The following is a 5920-nucleotide window of genomic DNA, read 5'->3' on the forward strand; positions in this document are numbered from 1 at the left end:
TATATATAGAGTGGGAGAGAGAAAGAAAGAGAGAAAGATTAAAAAGTTCACCGGACGCATCTGATGAATGCACTAGCAGAGCGCTATTACGTGCGATGTATTATGATGCACGCCATCATCACCCCCTACATCAATATTACCAGGTTGGCATCAGCTATACCTGTAGCTGTACGCCAATTAGTTGACCGCAGGGTCTTCTGTCGCCTTCCACAGAGCCCTATTCTCGCCGCATAAAAAGATACATTAGATTAGGTAAAAAATAGTTTCTAATAGTGTTATCTTTGTTGACGTGTGGATACCTCGCTGGTGGAACGCGTATCCTCGACACAACGATCATCTCATCGAGATAAAAAGAAATCAACACTGGTGAGCGCAGAAGTAGGCATTTCCAAAGCATGCAGCTTGTTACATATTTCTATTCTTAGATGCTTGCACTAAGGAGTAGTCGGAAATATTCCTCGGCCGTAGCCACCCGTGTGTGAGTGTGCTTATCAACGTTAATATTTTTTTTTTTATTAGTGAATAGCGCTGATGAGTCAGGTTGGTTTCTGTTCTGATTTCATTAAAGAGAAGCAAGCATCACTATATACATATTTCTAGCTTATAGCGAATGAACCCTTATAACTTCCTCGGCGACGATGTAGTGCCTTACACATATATATATTTTCTTTCTCGTCCTAAGGGGATTGAAGCGAATCCGGCTAGAGACAATATGCTGTTTTGCGCGTTTTCTCTCATTTTTAACTCGATGGAAACTTACCCCGGTTTTGGCATGGCCCAGACAGTACGACCGCACAAACGAACGCTGCCTAGTGACGTTAGGCCAGTTCACCCCCATATATATTCCAGCTTCTCCCTTTCCTCTTCTTTTTGGCTTATCGGTGACCCGTTGTACAACGAATGCGGACAGGTAGACAGCATTCAGCCCCGATGTGGGGCAGCCTTCGAAAAGGTGGGGGAATCCTTTAAAAAAGTGCAAAATAGAATGAGCGAGGTATGGAGGGTCAGCATTAGCCTATTAGCGTAGGTCCTGTTGACACAAATACGTTTTTCCATATACGTTTATTACTACACCGTACGATGATAATTACCATTAGTATCATTTCGTACTAATTTAGTATACTCCTTATGCGAATTCGAAATCAAGTTCGAACCAAGTACGCATTTACTATTCTGTCCAGGTAAGGTTTGTATGATACTATAGTATAAATAAAACTAAACCTAAACTAGCTGCTGAACCTAAAAACCTTTATCACTTGTATAGTTCTGTTCGTTACAACGGTACGTTAATGAAATAATTTAACAACGTTCGTGGGTAAAACGATATTGCGAAATAAGGAATAGCTTCTTTAAATTGTATGCCTTTTGTGGTCCTATTAGAAGCATAGCTTTAGGATTTGATAGATCTGTTTTCAATAGTGAAATGCCTATTGGGGTTCTATCCTATATCAAGCAACCCTGTTAAGAGAGTGGATTTAGGTATACCAAATTTTAGAATGCTACAATTGACTGAATAACCTGAAAGTGGAAGCCCACGTTTAATATGGACGATACATTGCTAATTTGCAGAATCTAATTTAGAGAAATAACGCTTACTGTGACCAGGAGACGTTCTTAAACACGTTTATTTCGAGCCAACTGAATTTGAGAAGTAAAAATTTTTATCTCTAATTGGCGGTTTTCCAGAAGCTGCCTTCACGACCGCTCCATTCAGTTAACTACAACATGCGCTGACGCGTAGGTCACGGACGACAGGCTGTTGCCGGTTCTTCTTTGAAGCAAACATCCTCTGTTTCCAAGGGAAATGGCAGTGGCCATTTTGCCCCTTCATCAGCTCCTTTTCTTGAGCTAACACCCTTTATCGTCAAGATCTTTCACTTCGTTTGAGTTTGTTATCGGTTAAATGATTCTAGCAATCCTAATCAGTTAGAAATAACAAGACAACGCTCCTCTCTCTTTAAAGAAGTTCGGGGTGCCCACTTAGCGTGAACATACGTACTTAATTTTTACCTTAATTCAAATAATAGCCTGGATAACGAGTGGACATTACAGACGGCTGACCGGACAGCGTGACTAACACGGAAGAGATAGGAGAAATGCAGTCATTTGTTTCTGGCCAGCAATCCGTTCTGGAAGGTAGTCGGCGACCGCCGCGGAGCCCCCAGCGACAGCATTCAGAAATAATAAGACCAACGGTAGCAGCAACAGGAGCGGCGGTGGCGGTGGTGGCAATGGCAACAGTGCGAAACCAAACCAAACAAAGCTGCGAGATAAAGCAAGGTTCACTTCTAGAGCTTCACTCACACGCGTCAACCTTACGGCTTACTATTTGTCGTTCTATTTTGTCCATCGAAAGCAGAAGGTCAACGGCTGCTCCTACTCTAACAACCGACAACCGGCAACAGAAGCTTTGTGACGGTGCGGCCTAACGCGGCGGCAACAGCAGAAATAATGATACTTGCATGTGTGTCAGTGGAGAACGCTGCAGTGAACACGATCAGAGGACCCCGTTTCAAGGGCCAGGAGCGTCAGATGTAGAAATAGCCGACTTTTCATTCAAATATCGAATCCAGTAGCTACGTTACGGAATAAGGGCGCTCAGAGTACCTAATGGACCTGATTCACTATGACCTATTTTTGTGCATCTTTTAAAACAGTCAGCAATTTTGTGCCAAGTATTTAGATCAGCACACGTAGCACGGCTACTGTGAAGACGTGCTAAGGTTTATGGGCTCTTCTGCCAGCAGCGTTCGCATGATGTGTTTCTATAGGTTGACAGCTGCATCACCAAAATAACTGTTATTATTATTATTATTTTTTGTGTAAATTTTTTTGGTATACTTCCTAGTTTCGTTTCACTTCGAGGTCACTAAACTGATCATCTTTAGTGCCCATCGCCGATCCGTCACTATCAGAATTGCTATATCATTATTAAATCAGCGTTAGATTTTTGCCTTTATTAATATAGTCAAGCGTTATAATATTATATATTTATGTAATAATAATTATTTTTTTCATGTATGATGCGCAATAGCAAAGCATTCGCTCATACAATGCCGATAACCATTATCCACGAAATTATCAAGGGCAGGTTAGAGAAAAGTGCCTGTAAGCGATGCTGCTTATAACTTCAGGGAGGCAACATAACAATTGATATATTATTATTAGCAAATTATATCTACTGCTATTACGTGTTCTCTTCAGTCAGCCATGGGCCAATATAGATATATATGAACAATATTATTTTTTAACTGCTATGTATTTGTATCATTGGATTTTAATTCCGTTATTTTTTTGCCGTTGCTACAGCTAATGTTTTCCCTTAAATATCATTGCCAACAAACAGGCTTTCTTATTTATTTATAGTTTATTTTTTGATATGGTGTTTGACAATCAACGATCATTTTGCGGTAAATTGATTTCGTCACCTTCCTTTTTGGGCGCCTTTTGATTTATTTTATCGTTCTCGTTTTAATTTTTTTTTATCTCACATAGTTTTTTATTCTGGTTAGATTTTAATTTCATTGGCGTTTCTGTTACCTCACACGTATATAATATGTGTCTTTTATCTCTTGTCAAGTTCCCTACGGTACTAATTGTAGCCTTAATGTCTGCGTCTGACTGTGCGTACGTCGTTTCAACGGTCGTACTGCCGCATCCATCTCGTTCACGTAAGCGAGTACATTGTCCTTCAATGACTTCAGCACAATATTGATAAACTGTCAAAGTCTTTCTGATTTAGAACGCTATTGTTATCATTACTGTCGGTATTCGTTTCGGTCGTAATAAAATTTTTCGAAATTCTGCACATCATCTCCGCTGTAGCTAAAATTATCATTAGGCCAACAAATTATATCATTTCATCGAACGGTTGCATTGACGTCGAACGCCGAGGCCCTTCCTCTTCTGTCCTTTGAATTGCGTTCCCATTGGCATCCACGTCTGACCTTACGCGCTGCCTTTGCGTTTCTGAATTGTACGTACGTTCACGTCGAACCGTACCTTTACCGCGTTCAAGTTTGCATGCAAGTTCGCGTTAGTGCTTCCATTTGTGTATATCCGTCCCGTCTGGACCGGTTGGTTTTCCTTCCTTTTTTGTTTGTAGGTGACAGGGCCCGGGGCACAACTTTTCGGGGTGAGTGTCATATAGATGTGATTCTTGACGAAAAGCTGAAGCAAACGATGGCATGGACAAAGCAGCATTGAAGGTTGCCATCTACGGCTTTGTCTTTGTTGCGTTGCGACACGAGCTCAGGCGATGTATAGCAGCGATACTAATAAATAGCCTCCATAATAGTAAACAAACATTTTCCTCGTTCAATACCGTATCTTTTGAGCTGAGCTTATGTCGTTCTTTTCCTGCTAGCGATACATCGATAACTTTACATGGACGTAAACTAATAGTCATAATAGTAGATGCTATTATTATTTCTTATTATATAATATCAATATTCTTATTGTGCTTTTCATATTATCACTGCCCTTCAAATAGTAACACAGTAATCGTATCATGTACAATTACATCGTGTATGTTACTGTCGTTATATATAATTATTTTGGTCGTATATCACTGCTATAATTATAGTTGTTTTTCATTATATTAAGATCATTTGCATCAATACTTATTTATTATTGAATTCTCACTCACTCGGCAATTTTTTTTCAGCTTATATTTTAGGTGATTTGCTTGGCGCGGCAGATTACGCGACGCGCACGGATTGTTCTAAATAATACCGATTCTGACACTGTACGTTTGTATGATAGGTTTTGTAATTTATGACGTTGCTCGGTTTCTGTGACGATCACGTGACCAGTCATCTCGCGTTGACGCCGCGACATTTAGAGCTTGTCGCTGCTTTTCATGTCACGGACATCGTGACCTCCACAGCTCTGTCGCCCTTCTCCAAATGCTGCTACTTTCGTATTGCATCAAAGCTAACATCTCGTAAAGACATGATTAGACCCTTTATTTTGTTCTCATACCTACATGCAGTGCTCGTTAAGAGCGTTCGCGTTCAGTACCTTCGTCCTTTGCTAGTTGTGCCTATTCGACATATATTTATGGACAGCAAGGAGACGGATAACCATAAAATTTGCACATATTCACTGTCATCAAGACTCCTAGTTGTAATTGACGGGTAACTCAGTATTATCTCTAAGGGCACTCCTCCTGATGGCATGTCCACAACGTATACCCTAGCTTTACAATAGAAATCGTGCATCATGTAACTTACTTAGCAATTGCCTCTAGACCTATTGATCGACTCGATTGATACCGTACGATAGATCGACTATAGCTATGGCTTCAATTGTTCTCGTGCAGTTGATGTCCTGCCGTCCGAGGATGAATGGCCGCAGTACGATATATTTATTTCATCGTACTTGCTAGTACCATAGCGTCACTTCCTGTCCAGGTAAGCAAAAGGTTCTTTATGGAGACGTATCTGTGGCGTAATGTCAACATAACTGTAGGTAGAACAAACACAAAATGAAAACTGAAACACACTATACAAGTTCCCAACTGTTTATCGTATGCCATTTTGATCCTTGCGTGTCTCTCCAAGATTTGTCATATTATTATTATTATTATTAATGAAGTGAGCAACGGCGGCAGTCGTCTGAAAACTAGACGAAAAAATTTTGCCCTATTTTTCAGGCAAAACCTCAGGAACGAACACAGCTCTTCATCGATTATTATATCTGATTCGTATAGAGTACAACATATGGCTTCTAACTTGTATATATTACCCCACACTCTTTTGTTATAGAATGAAACATGCTAGCGGATTAAGTGGTCTGCTCTGGTGAGTGCTTAATATTATAATTCGTACGCACACAATTTTATCGATCTTTATTGCCCAGGCATTTGTGTATATACACACACATTTACACTGTTGAATCAATCTCTACTTTTAGATTC

The 5920-nt window shown here is 40.2% G+C and overlaps 1 long non-coding RNA gene across 2 annotated transcripts; it reads left to right on the top strand.

Moving 5' to 3' along the window:
* The first annotated feature begins 20 nt into the window (after positions 1 to 20).
* Positions 21 to 3744, top strand: LOC147758614 (uncharacterized). Of its 2 annotated transcripts, XR_015322396.1 has the most exons (3): positions 21 to 366; positions 683 to 1181; positions 1687 to 3744. It is a non-coding gene; the product is annotated as an uncharacterized LOC147758614 (long non-coding RNA). The 2 variants fall into 2 exon arrangements; XR_015322392.1 differs by having other exon boundaries at positions 21 to 1181.
* The last annotated feature ends 2176 nt before the right edge of the window (positions 3745 to 5920 follow it).

The sequence above is a fragment of the Varroa destructor genome, unplaced genomic scaffold, assembly GCF_002443255.2.
Source record: "Varroa destructor unplaced genomic scaffold, Vdes_3.0 BEIS01000001.1, whole genome shotgun sequence".
NCBI classification, from domain to species: domain Eukaryota; kingdom Metazoa; phylum Arthropoda; class Arachnida; order Mesostigmata; family Varroidae; genus Varroa; species Varroa destructor.